Below are 15,042 nucleotides of genomic sequence, written 5' to 3'. Positions count from 1 at the left end.
CAGCTTCAAAAATACCAAATTTCACTAACCCGCCACTCTTTCATTTCCCATTCTCCAAAATAGCAAATCTCAGCTCTCTCTGTTTCTCTCGCACCACCATACCACACCGGCACCTCCATCTTCCCTCTCTCAACTCCAAACTTGACAGTTGCTGCCTAGCATCGCCGATCGTCACCAGTTCTGACGAGACTGACCTTTGTCTCATTGGAAAACGCCTAAAATTGTCTCTCCGTTGTCTCCAACCACAAAATTTTCTTCACTGCTTTCAACTTCTGACTTTGCAAGAAGGTTTTCTCCTCACTTTTTTTTCATTTTATTTTATGAATTTTCTTTTTACATATGTGTCTTAATTTTTTTTTTCCAAAAAAATTTACATATACGTTCTTATGTAGTCTTATGTAGAAAGGAAACTTGTACTGTTTGATAAAATGCTTCCATGAGTATAGATGCACTAATATACAGTAAAAGGTTTTTTTTTTTTTTCAAAAATTTTTTCTTTTAGATTAGATTAAAATTGTTATTTTTTCTTCTTCCAATATTGAAGCTGTACGTACAATCTTGTTTTGGGGTTGTACATATTTCTCATCTTTATATTTATATTGTAGTAATAAAGAAAGGGACAAAATAAGATTGGGCTGCCTAGATTAACATTGATGGTTCCTTCCAAGTAATATATGATGCTACTGTAGTCAAACTTCATGCTGGTCACTGAGATGAAGTCAGTTCATGTATTGCTTGCAGTGTACTTTGTTTCTTGCATATAGTCTAAGTCTATATTGCCTCAGATTTAAATAAAGAGGAATTTGGTACATTTTGTTAGATACTTTTGGATTAAATCAACATCAGTCATGTTTATTATTGCCTTTATATACTCTGCTTTTTTTTTTATTTTGCATCATGGCACCATGTGGCGCCAGTTGTTGTTATGGAACCTTGCTAATTGTTTTTGGTATGTTGCTTATTTCTGTTACTAAATGAAATTGTGTATGAGTTTGGAATTGATCGCTAAGAAAGTTTGAGAAAATAAGGGGACTTTGTTTTAAATTCTTTGCTTGAGTTTCCAAACAAAGCTATGTGGAGGATTACTTCAGCTTGTGGAATTGCTAAGATGTGCTTTGTATTTGGTTTTGATGGTAATAGGTAATGGTAGATTATATTGAGTGAATTTGAAGGATGGATTCCTACTTTAATTATACTATGCTTACTTTGGAATATTTCCATTGGGATATATTCTTGCTAACTATGCAACTTGGAGATTTTGTTAGATTTGCATATGCTAGAATTAATCATGTTAAATGTGCTCAGTTATGTCAAAGGCAAGAGAGTGCATCACCAGCTGCTACATCAGTACAGCTCAGCATGCCACACAGTGCAGCAGCTAGTGCACCAGGTGATGCAGCATCAGCTGCCACACTAGTGCAGCCCAGCATGCCACACAGTGCAGTAGCTCGTGCATCAAAGCTGCCCACAAGCACTTGACCAAGCAAGACAAGTAAATCAGTTAGTAGCTGATGTAGGAACAGATGAAACTCAGATTGAAGCTTCAAGTAGAAATCCAGAGATCTTACCTTGTGTTCCAGAGTAGAAGAAATTGAAGAAATGTGCAATTTCATCTAAACGACAATGTAGCTTATCTGATATATGTACAGAAACAGTGTGTAGTTTTGTTTTTTGTTTTCTTACAGGTGGGGGGGAAGGGGATTTGTTTTTTATTATTCCAGGAGAGAATTGTACAAGTGTGTTTACAAGAAATATATTGATGATGAAAAATGAGGATAATTCAGATGGTGGAGAGATATGGGCATATTGAACATTTTTGTGGTGAAAATTTAAATGTTCATTATTTATTTGAGATTGTTTTGTATATGAAAATGAGAGTTTGGCATTATGTAATGTTCAAATGCAGGAAAATAGTTTTGATTTGGATAAGGCATGGACAATTTTTTTTTTTTTTTTTATTATTTTTTTGAAGAATTGCATTTTTCAATAGATGTATTGTTACTATAATTTTTTACTCTATAAACAAATAGAACTTTGTTAAAATAAAACCATATGCATAATAACTGTTTTCATAAAAGCAATGACCAACATCTATTGTTACCCCCTCAAAGTATGAAATGACCAATACATTTTGGAAATACCTATTTTGTCAAACTTGAAAATATGTCATTGCAAATTAAAATACTTATTCTATCAAAGCTTGAGCAAGATTTTTTCCCTGAACACAATTCTGAAATTTAGATTATATATAATGTGTTGCTTGCCGTAATACCTATAATTTAGGTTATATAAAATGCAACTGCCTTAATCAATGGTGCTGTTTTTCTTTGGTACCCAATGATAATCAAAGTTAACATAAAGGTCAATTTTCATTGAACCTAATGCTAACATAAAGATAAATTTTCATTGAACCAAAAGCTAACATAAAGATAAATTTTATGATACATCACTATTATTGGCATCAATATTCAAAAAGTTACATCAAGGTAACAACATTTAGGCTGCTTTTGTTTTGCTAGCATACATAAACACACCAAAACAAACTACAAAACTAGCCAAGACCCTATTGATGCCTACTTCAGCTGCTTCACAATTATTTTGTATTTATCCATCATTGATTGATACTTCAAAGCTTCAATTTATCCCACTACTTCATATTTGACATCTTCATCGCTTTAATGAAAAATCTTACATAGTTGACAACCCCCTACAATAATGCAACAAGAAACAAAAATTTAATAATTAGTATAGCCAACAACAATACCAGATTTTTTTTTTCTTTTTTTTTTCGGATAGGTAAATTAAACTCCATTGCAATTATGATGAAAAAGTACAAAGAAAAAGACAAAGCAGGCAATGTGCAAAGAACTAGAAAAATAGCAAACTAGTAAATAAGAAAGTATAATTATTTAGCAAGTCTGGTAAGGAATTAAAAGTAAAAAAAAAAATTGAAGTATGGTCAGGTCACTCTTTGTGCTTACTGCCTCACTCTTTGTCCTACATTGTATCTTCCTTTCAAATAGATATAGAAGTTGGTCATGCATATGAGTGAAACTTTAGCTACCCACAAGGTTATATTGTGTAAAACATCCAAAGACTGCATATTTGGATTTACTTGTTCTGTGGGTTTGGGATCCTCAGCCTGTTGTGACTACCTTAATCGTGTATACCCTCCTTTATGTGGCTATGTTTTTGAAACTGTTTCAGTTTTCCTAATCAATATTAAATTTTTTAAGAGTATAATTAGCAGCTATCACCGTAGTTTGCAAAAGGTCACACAGGATCAAAACATAATTATCTTTCTTCTGTTGCATTCTTAAACATGGATGAATCGCAAAAGCATGCTCGCAAACAAATTGTTGGTTTCCCTACCACCTCCATCTGAACTTAAAATTCCAATCCTCTTGTTATAGCTAACCAATGAAAGACTTGAGGTGTTATTAGTTTGTGAAAGAGACTTGATCAAGGAAAATTATGCATTTAGGCTTTTGGATGATATATGAAACATTGTGATTCTATAAGCAAACCATATATAGCTACCCCATTCTCCAATAAGAGATACTGCTTTCTTTCACCCACCTTTTGGAATGCACTCTTCCCTAATTTCAAAGCAGCCTCACCAAATAAGTTACAACTTCAAGACATAACTCGTTCATGTGGACTGTGGCTGATGAAGAAAATTTATCAACACTGGTTAAGACAAGGGACATGATCGGTGAAGTTGAACCTGATTGGGGGAAAAAGGTACTTACTACTGTATTCAACAATTCCATCAGATCAGCACTTATCCTATCATCCAATTGAGGAAGCAATAAACATAGACAACCAAAGTTTTTTTTAAAAAACTTTTGGACAATGTAGAACAGGTTATAGCTAATTCTCATCAATAATCTTAACAAAAGCCAGATAGATATCTAAATAAAAGCTAAATGTATCACAAGTTGGGCCACATTTTATTTTTTTTGATAGGTAATCAAAGAAGTAATATTAATAATGAAAAATAGTATAGGATGTTCATGATGATGAACAGAAAGATACAAAGAAAGAAAAACTAAGGGAAGGAAAATCTATGGGAAAACATGAACTCTGAAAGAGACGAAGAATCAGTAAAACCCCAACAACGAGACCACTCAAAAAGGCTACGCTGACATAAAACCGTTAACTCATCCAATGTCTTCTCCATGTTCTCAAAGGAGCAACGATTCCGTTCCAACCAAACAATCTACATTAAACACCTTGGAATCAAATTCCAAATATTCGAGTTATGCTTCCCTAACCACTGATGCCAACAAGATACCAACCCCGTCACTGATCTTGGCATAACCCAGTGGATACCAAAAGCTTGAAGCATAAGAGACCATAAGGTATGAGAAACAGTACAATGAAGAAGAAGGTGGTCAACTGACTCCCCATCACAACAACACATACAACACCGATTTGCCAAAGGGCGACGACCCCTAATCATGAGATTATCCAATGTGAGAATGCGACCGTGAGTAGCTGTCCACAAGAAGAAAGCTACTCGCTTAGGAACCTTTGGTTTCCAGACACCCTTCCAAGGAAACACAAAATTCAAGGAACCCCGAATTGCTTGGTAATAGGAGCGGGTGTCAAACTTACCATTACCTTTGAGCCGCCAACAAAGAATATCCCTCCTATCCCCCCGAGGAATATGAGGTTGGATAAAATGAAGAAGAGAAAAAGAAGCAACAAGCTCCCAATCTTCAAAGGGTCTAAAAAACCTTAAATTCCACACTCTAGTAGAACCTCCTTCCGGAAGCCACAAAACTTCAGAAATGCAAGCATCCTTGGCAACTGAACACATATAGAGCTCAGGGTAGAGATCTTTTAGGATATAATCCCCAATCCACCTATCATGCCAGAAGCGGATGCGAGTGCCTTCACCTACTACAAAAGATAGGTGCTTAGAAAAACTCTCCCACCCTTCATGAATGCTTCTCCAAAGGCCACAACCATGGGTCCTCCTGCACACTCTAGTACACCACCCCCCTTGACCCGCACCATATTTTGTGGAGATAACTCTCCGCCAGAGATGGGTAACTTCTTGCCCTAAGCGCCACAACCATTTCCCTAAAAGAGCTTGATTAAACGACGCCACACTCCTTATCCCCAGCCCCCCCAATTTAACAGGTGAACACACCTTATCCCAAGCCACCAAAGGATATTTGAAACTCCCCTCAACAGACCCCCAAAGAAAATTCCTCTGAATCCTTTCCATTCTAGCAGCCACAGCTTTAGGAATAGTGAAGAGAGATAAAAAGTACGTAGGAAGACTCGATAGAGTACTTTTTAGTAAAGTGAGCCTACCACCCTTAGCTAAGTAGAAACGTTTCCACCCTGAGAGTCTCTTCTCCATCTTTTCCAAAATAGGATTCCAAGTCGAAGCAGTCTTAAAAGAAGTTCCCAAAGGCATCCCCAGGTATTTCATAGGCAAGCTCCCCACTCTACACTGAAGAATGCTAGCCAATGCAACTATATTATTCACCTCCCCAACAGGAACAATCTCACTTTTCCCAACATTGACCTTCAAACCCGTAAATGCTTGAAAACAAGACATCGCCAACCTTATGGATAGCAACTGATCCCTAGAGGCATCACAAAATAAGATAGTATCGTCCGCAAACAACAAATGGGAGATCTGAACACCAACAGAATTCACTGCTCCCACATGAAACCCCCGAATAAGATTATTCTCCTCTGTCTTCTTCAAAATTCTGCTTAAAACCTCCATAATCAATAGAAACAGTAGCGGGGATAAAGGGTCTCCTTGTCTCAACCCACGGGAGCTTTCAAAAAAACCTTCAGGGGAACCATCTACCAGGACAGAGAAGCGGACAGAAGTAACACAAGCCTTAATCCACCCCCTCCATTTCGACTCAAACCCCATCTGGTCCAATAGATAAAACAAGGTCTCTCAGTTTACATGGTCATATGCTTTTTCAATATCAAGCTTGCAAACCACACCCGGTAACCGACTCTTCAACCTACTATCCAGACACTCATTTGCAATGAGCACTGAATCCAAAATCTGCCTACCACCAATAAACGAATTCTGAGACTCAGAGATAAGTTTATCCAAAACCACCCTTAACCTATTAGCCAAAACCTTGGATAACAACTTGTACACACTGCCCACTAGGCTGATAGGGCGGAAATCTTTAATGTTAACAGCATTACTCTTTTTAGGAATTAAAGTGAGAAAAGAAGCATTCAAAGACCGTTCAAACACAGAGTGACAATGAAAGAAATCAAAGAAATCCATGACATCCTTTTCCACCACACTCCAACAATTTTGAAAGAAAGCCATGGTGAACCCGCGAGACCGTGGGCTTTATCTCCCTCCAACTCCCTTAAGACGTGTAATACTTCCTCCTTTGTGAACGCCTTCTCAAGGGTCAGCCTCTCCTCCTCTTCAATGCAAGAAAATTCTAATCCATCCATAGTAGGGCGACCCAATTCAGATTCCTCATACAACCCCTGATAGAAGTTTTAACTAACCGAGAACGCACATCTGACTCATCCTCATAAAGAACACCATCCACCTCAATCCTCTTAATATGATTAGCATTTCTATGAGAGTTTGCTAATCTATGAAAGAAGCGAGTATTCTTATCTCCCTCCTTCACATACAAAGCACGAGATTTTTGTCTCCAGGAAATTTCCTCAAGAGAAGCCAACTGTTCTATGTCGGCCTTTGAGTTGAATACGATGAAGTTGATCCTCATTTGAGAGATCTTGCAGCTCCTCTCTCACATCAAGACCCCTCATTCCCGGTCGGCAATTAATTTTTTTTTTTTGAGTGCCAAGTCACCAAACTCCTCCCTATTCCACTTTTTTAAATCTGCTTTCAAAGCCTTCAATTTTTGAGCCAAGATAAAACTTGGTAGACCCACAAAACTATACCTGTTCCACCATTGCTGAACTCTATCAACAAAACCCTCAACTTTCAACCACATGTTTTCAAATTTAAAAGCACTACGACCCCTTCGAACAGCACCAGCTTCCAACAAAAGAGGGCAATGGTCAGAAATAACCCGAGGAAGCACCCTTTGAGAAATATTCTCGAAGTGATCCACCCAGTCTAGGGAAACTAAAACCCTATCAATTCTAGACATAGAGGGAAGGCTAGAATCTCTGAACCAAGTGAAGGAAGCACCTTCTAGAGGTAAGTCTACTAAGGAATTCCTCTTTATAAAGTCCGAAAATGCAAACATAGCAGGGCTAAACGACTCACAGCCAAGCCTTTCACTTGGGAACCTAATGATATTGAAATCACCTACTAAGCACCATGCCATGGGCCATCTGACACGCAACTGTGACAACTCCTCCCACAAGGTAACTCGCTGACCATCCTCATGGGGACCATACACACCTGTACAAGCCCAAACAAAGTCATCCACCACACCTCTCAATAAGACACTGATAGAAAACTGTCCAGCAATTACATCCAATTTCTCAAAAACCCTCTTATCCCAAATCAACAAAATCCTCCGTGTCCGCGCACAAGATCCAAAACAAAACCCCAATCAATGAAAGGACTTCCCCACAAACTCCGAACAAAGGCAGCATCAGTAGAAGATACTTTTGTTTCTTGAAAACATACAATATCACACTTCCATTCCTTTAGGAGATTCTTACAAACCTCTCTTTTCTGGGGATTGTTAAGCCCCCTTACGTTCCAAGAGAGTAAACGTAAAGTCATTTACAGCTACCAACAACCCTTGCAGCAGTCAAAGAAACTCTGCTCTTACTCCTAGAAGATACCCCATCGTAATTAACATTAGAAATAAGCCCCTTAAGTTCCCTGAGTCCTCGAGACCCTGAGTTTGCTGGTTGCTTGGGCACCCCCTCAACAACCACCTTAAGACACTCCTGCTCCAAAAGGCAAAACAAAGCCAGACATTGAGCCTCATGTTTCACAACAGGGAAGCCCACCATGTTACAGAAATTTTTCATCAACTGGGACACCCAATTTGAAGGTGTCCTTGACTTTGTAACCTGAGGTCCTTCTGCAGAGTTCTGAACCAGCACCAAATCTCTGATTTCATTGGGTTCCCATGAAGACAGAGGGTCACACTTCAACACCCCAAAATCGTTCTCTCCACTCCCACAGCTATGGTCAGACCCTTCACTGGTCTCCCACTGATCCTCATGATCTTCCCCTTCCACAAACCCTTCATCAACCCCATTACCCAGCTCTGAGAGAGGAGAGAACCGATTTTGAATCACCCAAGGATACTAACCAAGGATCGGCGATACATCTTTCAGAATCGGCGCCTCAAGCACCACCGACGGCGAGCTAACCGCCAGGTCACTGGAGAGCCCGGAGTCTCGGATGCCTAAACCATGAGATTCCTCAGCATCAGAGATGGTGTCCAAAGGAAAAACAGCCTTACCGAAGTCGAGAAGGACCGCGACAGAGCTGCACCGTAACACCGATGGAGTTTCGATCACAGGAGCTCCCAACTCTCTCAACGGGTTGGAAGCGAGATGCTCCGAAGAAATATCGGGGGTAGATATCGGCGGTAACCCAGCCGACACACCCTCAGGCAGCACCGATAAAGCCAATGACTTTATCGGTGGCTTAGAACTCTCGCCCACCACCCTCGCGCTCTGATTGTGGAGTATACATGCACCCATTCCATGTTGAAAAGGAAGCCCATTCTGGGCCTTACCTCTCGGGTCAGCCAATTGGGCTTTGTCATGCCCAGATAGCAAAATTGGCCCACTAACAATAGCCTTGTGAGAATGGTCTTTATCATGTCCAGATAATAACACCGGCCCACTGTTAGTGGGCTTATAAGTAGGAAAGTGGTTCAACCAAGTTACCAAACGTTTGCCTCCAACAGATTTAGTCACCCTCAGCGCCAAATTTGCAAGAGTCAACTCAAACCTAAAGTCACGCGTGAGTCTTCCATTAATAGAAGAGACAGTGACGCCAGTAGCATCCTTCAGCACGTTATTTCCCGAATCAGCTCTAAAAAATTCAAAATTCCTTAACTTTCGCTGCTTCTTGATCTTGTGAGATTTCTTCCCAAAATGCCCACCACCTTCCGTCAGACCAGGACTAGCTCCAGCACCAACATCTACATCAAAAGTCCTCCCTTTCACCCAAACAGTGTTTGAACCTGAAAGAAATCTAGCTAATTCTTTTGAAAACAAACTCCATCCAGACCGGTTTGAACTCGCAGGTACCATAATCCAACCACGACGAGCTCCACCATAATACACAGCTATCTCCACAAAAATACCAACCTTATTTGATCTTCCACGAAATTCGAAAAACTTGTTATTTTCTCTATAACGTTTATACAAATAATCCTTTCCAGGAACCCAATCACGGATATCAGCAAAACAAGAGAGAATCCATTCCAATCCTTTACGACCCAAACCAACGGAACTATTAAAATTCCGACGACTTTCGTGAATAGCATAAGAGTCAGCCTGACCGTCGTCAAACGAGAAAGAAAAAGTTTTCGAATCTATGCGAAAAGAACCATTACTGCCCCCTTTGCTCTGGGGAAAAAGTTTAGGAGGGAGAGGCAAACTGTTAGGGAGAGGTGTGGATGAAGCAGTAGTGATTGATCTAGGCCATACCTGTGGTTGTAACGGCAAGACAGATGGGGGTGGGGTGTTCAAAGAAGAAGGATATGGTGGGCAAAGAGAGTGAAATGGAAAGAAACCAATAGGTGATGGGAACGGTGATGGAAAGAAACCAGGGAGAGAAGGAGGTGTCTGGTTGAAGGGCAATGGTAGAGAGGGGCACAGAGGAGGGAAAGGTGTTGGCTGTGTGGTGGGGAGGGAGGGGGGAGGGGGAAGGGTGCCAATCATATCTAAAAATCTCTATCTTTTAAGCAAGTTATGCTATCAATTGTTCTACACATGCTCTTTAACTAGACTCAAACTCAAAAGACATGAATCTCTTACAACATGTACCTAAAGTTCATATCTTCTCTAATTCAGGAATTTGCTAACAAAAATTGTAGAACTGACTATGGAATACAAGCGTTTCTTGATATCCAAATCATTAGCCACAATGTACCCAAACAAACATGGTGACCTTAACACATATCATTCTAATTAACCTCAAGTTTGTAGAAATATATCACAAACCCATTATAAGTAGCATAATATTATGCAAGAATTATTCTTAAAATTCACAAAAAAAAAAAAAAATAGTAAAGTTATGGACTACGCGAAAAAAGACATTTTGGCCAAATATAAAGTTACCCACAAAAGAAAAATGGTAAATTTGACATGTATGGGAAAATTATACAAGAGAAAGAGAGTGACCTGGTTTTGTCATTGATGTTTGGTTTCTCAGTTTCTTCATCTTTTTGAGGGTCGAGAGCTCGGATGGGAATCGTGCTTCTGACCCTTGTCCTTGAAGAAGAACTTGATTGTACTGGTTCTCTTTGCAAGAAGCGGCGAGAAAACTTCTGGCGTCGGTGGTTGGAAACAACGAGAAAGAGAGACAGTTTTGGGCGTCTTTCTGACGAGACAAAGGTCGGTCTCCCTAGGCAGTGGCTGTGGAGCTTTGGAGTTGAGAGAAAGAGAGAGTGAAGTGAAGATGGTGGTGCGGTGAGAGAAAGTAGAAATGGAGAGAGAGTTTTGATTTTGCTGAAGAAGGGGAAAAGGGTGTTAGTAAAATTTTTCAGGGGGTATATTTGTCTTTTCAACCATCCATCTAGGTGCTGATGTGGAGTTCCTGAAACATCATATACTTTCTCCTCCTGGGTCTGGACTTGCACTTGCTCGGTCTCATCATCCACTCCTCTCAAAAATACCCATCTGGCTTAATGTTATGCTCTCGGGTTGAACTTGCTTGCTGTTGTTGTTGATGATGATTCTCATTAGCAGAAACTCATTTTGTTGCCAATTCTCCTCCTTATCATTAGGAATGAGTCAGGTGATTTGTTGGGTCACTTTAAATTCTTTCTTCTTCTTCTTATTCTTCTTTGTGTTGCCTTTAATACTTATTGTACAGTCTCATCAGGTTAGGAAAACTGAGGTGGAGTTGTTGTTTTTGGGGTCCAAGCTCTCAATTCCACTATCCTCACTACAAAGGCAAGCACCAATTTTATTTTATTTTATTTTTTTAATATTTAAAAAACGAATATTTCAATTAGAGTTAGTTAGTTTGTTAATTTAATGATCTTTTATATCTTCAAATTTGTCCCCCTGTAACATGTAGGCAACCATGAATTCCCAAGTCAAATGCTCCCTTAGTCAAAGTGGACAACTGATAACTAATTCTAAAGCTGTTGAGAGGTACGCCCCATATCTATTCCTTCATGTTTGTCAACAGTTTCTGATTTTAAGCCAGTTTTACTTCCATCATCTTGATTCATTGTGTAAAAATGTTTGGTTGCGCTGTGCTTGTGCTTGACTTTAACTCTGAATGAAATGTTGGCATGGTTATTTCCTTTGGCTGATGAGCTTTAGTTCTAATAGACTTTCTTCTCCCATAAGAAAGTGTGGAGGGTGAATTCGTCGGTACAAAACTCCCTGGGTGCCTGTGTAACTTACAAATAAAGAAAAATGTCAGCATAGTTGTTTGGAAAATAGTTGTCACGGGTATGATTGATTTTTAGATTTTCACAGTTGCTTCACCTAGATTTCTTCACTTGAATACAGGAAAATGATAAAGAAGGTCAGTAAGAGAGAACAGCACTTGTGGAAGAGAAGAGATTCAGCTGGGTCTGGGCAAAAGTCACTTAATCTTGTCAGAATTGTATGTTGATTGATCATTTCTTATATTTTGATTCTGTTTTTTTCCTGTTGTCATGTTTTTATGTGATAATTAAGAGCACTTGCTATTAGGTGTTGATGGAAAATTACTAGTTTTAGTAATTGAACTAGATAGGTAAGTGTTAAATGTTTTCTATAGGTTGGATGTACATTTTGAAATACAGGTTTCTGGGCTTTCTAATGAGAAGGAAGCTGTTTATGGAGCATTAGATAAATGGACTGCTTGGGAGACAGAATTCCCATTGATCGCAGCAGCCAAGGCTTTAAGAATCTTAAGGAAGAGGAGTCAATGGAAGAGAGTAATTCAAGTATGAAACACCTATTCCTTTACCGTCTGCTGTAGTTAATCTATAATGGCATGCTACAACCTCTATGAACTTGGATACTATATCAGTATATTGCAATTGCAGTTTATGATGTTCCATTAGAGGGATGCTCCAGTCACTGTAATTCGTTTTGCAATATCTATATAGTTACATTTAGTAAGGTGTACAGTTCAGACTGGTTAGAGCTGAGACCTCAACCAACCTGACTCCCTTGAGTCATTATTGTTTGCTTGTAAACATAATTAACAGATATAATTGATAGCATGAACTAAGTTTGCTCGCTGTAGTACCAACTTCCAAGTGCAGGATGGCCTAATCTCTATGTTAGGCAAAGCCATTAAAAGGTTTGTTCCATTGGCTATGATAACTAAAGGTGCCCACAACCCAAATTATTTGCTTGGCCCTTTCATTTATAGTATTTATTTTGGGATAAAGAATTTAGATAAATTTTGTAGACTGTAATGGCCTTAATGGGATTATACCTAAATCGAGTGCCTATTATTTCTTTAGGTATTGAATTTAATTCACTAACTGAGACCTGATGAAGTAATGTCTTCTCAATCTGAGTTGGTTTGTGTTGCTCTAGCAATAGCTATGTAGTTCACTAGATATTGACTTAGGCTAGGTTGGTTCTAGGTTGATGATGAACAGAACTGAGTTGTATCACTGATGATTTTTGCCATTCAAATATTGTAACTGCACTATCAAGCTGCCAATCTCAAACATGGTGGAAGACGAGGGCAGTAATAAAGAAAGGAAAGGGAAACACTGACAGTTATGCCAAGAGTCTTGTGGTTCTGTGGCATTACCCCGTTCTTCCTACTGGAGGAACCAAAGTTCGAATCGCCCTTCACCTATAGATGTAGTAATTTATACAACTGCATCAGAAGATAAATCAAATGATCGTATGCTCTTAAGGCTACTTTCTTGATAATCATCATATTAAATGAATATATATCAATTATGTGATTGTTTACAGCTCATATAATAATTACTATTCTTATGTAAGGTGGCCAAGTGGATGTTGAGCAAAGGTCAAGGGGCAACAATGGGAACGTATGACATCCTTCTATTGGCATTTGATATGGATCAGAGAGTAGATGAGGCTGAATCTTTGTGGAACATGATATTGCATGTACATACACGCTCTATCTCAAAGCGGTTGTTTTCTAGGATGATTTCTTTGTATGATCATCATAACATACAGGATAAGATAACAGAGGTAAAAGGACTACCATGACACTTGCAATATCACACCTTGCACAGATTCTGTTCATGATGCTAAACTTTAATTCTTTTTTAAAAATTCAGGTTTTTGCAGACATGGAGGAGTTGGGTGTAAAACCAGATCAAGATACTGTCAGGAGAGTCGCACATGCCTTTCAGAAATTGGGACAAGAAGAGAAGCAGATGCAGGTTCTTAAAAGGTACCAGTCTAAATGGAAGTATGTCCACTTCAAAGGTGAACGGGTGAGAGTGAGAGCAGATGTGTACAATGAAGATAATGCCTGAACCAATTGAAGTTGGAACTTTTGGCATTGAGACATGCCAGGTCTGCCTTCCCTCTTGGACCTTGCTAATTAGAAACAACTACTATTGAAATTTTACCGTTTTTGCAGCTAGAGATCATCATTTCAAGGTATTGTTTTGGTTGAGACTGAGGCAAGCATGCCCACCACTGATCATTAATCAATCAATACTTGTTCCTTTGGAACTTATGGTTCTACTACATATTACTTACCAACACAATCTGGACAGACCTGTTGATAGAGATATGTGCAGAGGATTCTTATTCATCGTTCAGGTCATGTTTTCTAACCCCCAATCTATTCTAAATGGTTTTGTTGTAATATAAATGTACAGATAAGGAGCAAGATAGAGGATTTCTATTCATCATTTAGATCATGTTTTTTAACCTCTAATCATTTTGAAGTACATAAGGCTCCGCTGTGTTATTCTGAGGGAATCAAATGCTTTTCAATGGATGCATTGAAAATAATAAGATTGTGTCATGTAGAACTAGTTCCAGGGTGCGCAAAGCACAAACGTGTTAATGTGAAAGTGGAGAGGGGAAAATAGCTTTAGAGCTTTAGATCAATCCTGCAAATAATGTAGCACAGTTTCTTTTGTAGAATCTTCTCCATTTCGGAGGGATGAAATTCATTTGTGGCATATGAGTTCTCTCAGGGCGACAGAGCCACATTCTTGGCCCAAAACAATGAAATGGTTTCTGTAACAGTGTCATACTAAGGACTTTGCTTTTTCAGTTTCTGCAGGAATTGGACTTATCTTGACATATTGGAAAATTATTCATACCATTTTGGAACTAATATTTACTCATTTGTATGGCAGTTCCAATAATGAATTTTACTTGTAGAATTCATCATTATGTGTGAGGAGAGACTATGCTTTCATAGTATTGGAATAATCACTTCATGCAATGACACATTTCTCTCTCTCTCTCTCTCTCTCTCTCTCTCTCTCTCAAGATTTGACACCCATATTTCATGACTCAAACATCAACGTGCTAACGGAAATAAAATCATCTACTCCTGCTAAAATGTTGCCAGAAAAGAATTTCCTGTTATGCTCCATTTATCCCTTTCAACAATAAGATTATGATGTTAATTTGTGCTATTATCTGAAAATTTAGCTCAAAATATCTTGTGCTTGAAAGAATTCAAACTAAGCTCGAGAATTTCCAGAGCAGGATTAGAATATGATTGAGAATCCTTGTACAAATAAGGGACATCCTAAGTCTTGTTGTTCATGTAAACGTATCACAAATTTCTATTTGCTCAAAATAAGCCTTCGACAAGCAAATAGTAATTGCTTATCTTAAAAAAGAGAAGCAAACAGTAGTTATTGTTTATAATCATGGAAAATGTAAAACAAGACCCTGTGACATTTCTTACTGCCACAAGCCCTGTACAATTCCTTATTT

General features: G+C 38.7%; 1 long non-coding RNA gene and 1 pseudogene across 1 annotated transcript; one reads left to right on the top strand and one right to left on the bottom strand.

Moving 5' to 3' along the window:
- Positions 1–2,385: 2,385 nt before the first annotated feature.
- Positions 2,386–10,803, bottom strand: LOC142637262 (uncharacterized). The gene is made up of 2 exons (XR_012844586.1): positions 10,315–10,803; positions 2,386–2,707 (listed from the first exon to the last, which is right to left on the bottom strand). It is a non-coding gene; the product is annotated as an uncharacterized LOC142637262 (long non-coding RNA).
- LOC142637261 (pentatricopeptide repeat-containing protein At4g18975, chloroplastic-like) lies at positions 10,768–13,998 on the top strand (annotated as a pseudogene).
- Positions 13,999–15,042: the final 1,044 nt, after the last annotated feature.

Source organism: Castanea sativa, chromosome 5 (assembly GCF_040712315.1).
Source record: "Castanea sativa cultivar Marrone di Chiusa Pesio chromosome 5, ASM4071231v1".
In the NCBI taxonomy this organism is placed as follows: domain Eukaryota; kingdom Viridiplantae; phylum Streptophyta; class Magnoliopsida; order Fagales; family Fagaceae; genus Castanea; species Castanea sativa.
The sequence above is the reverse complement of the archived record's forward strand: the minus strand, read 5'-3'. Positions and strand labels throughout refer to the sequence as shown.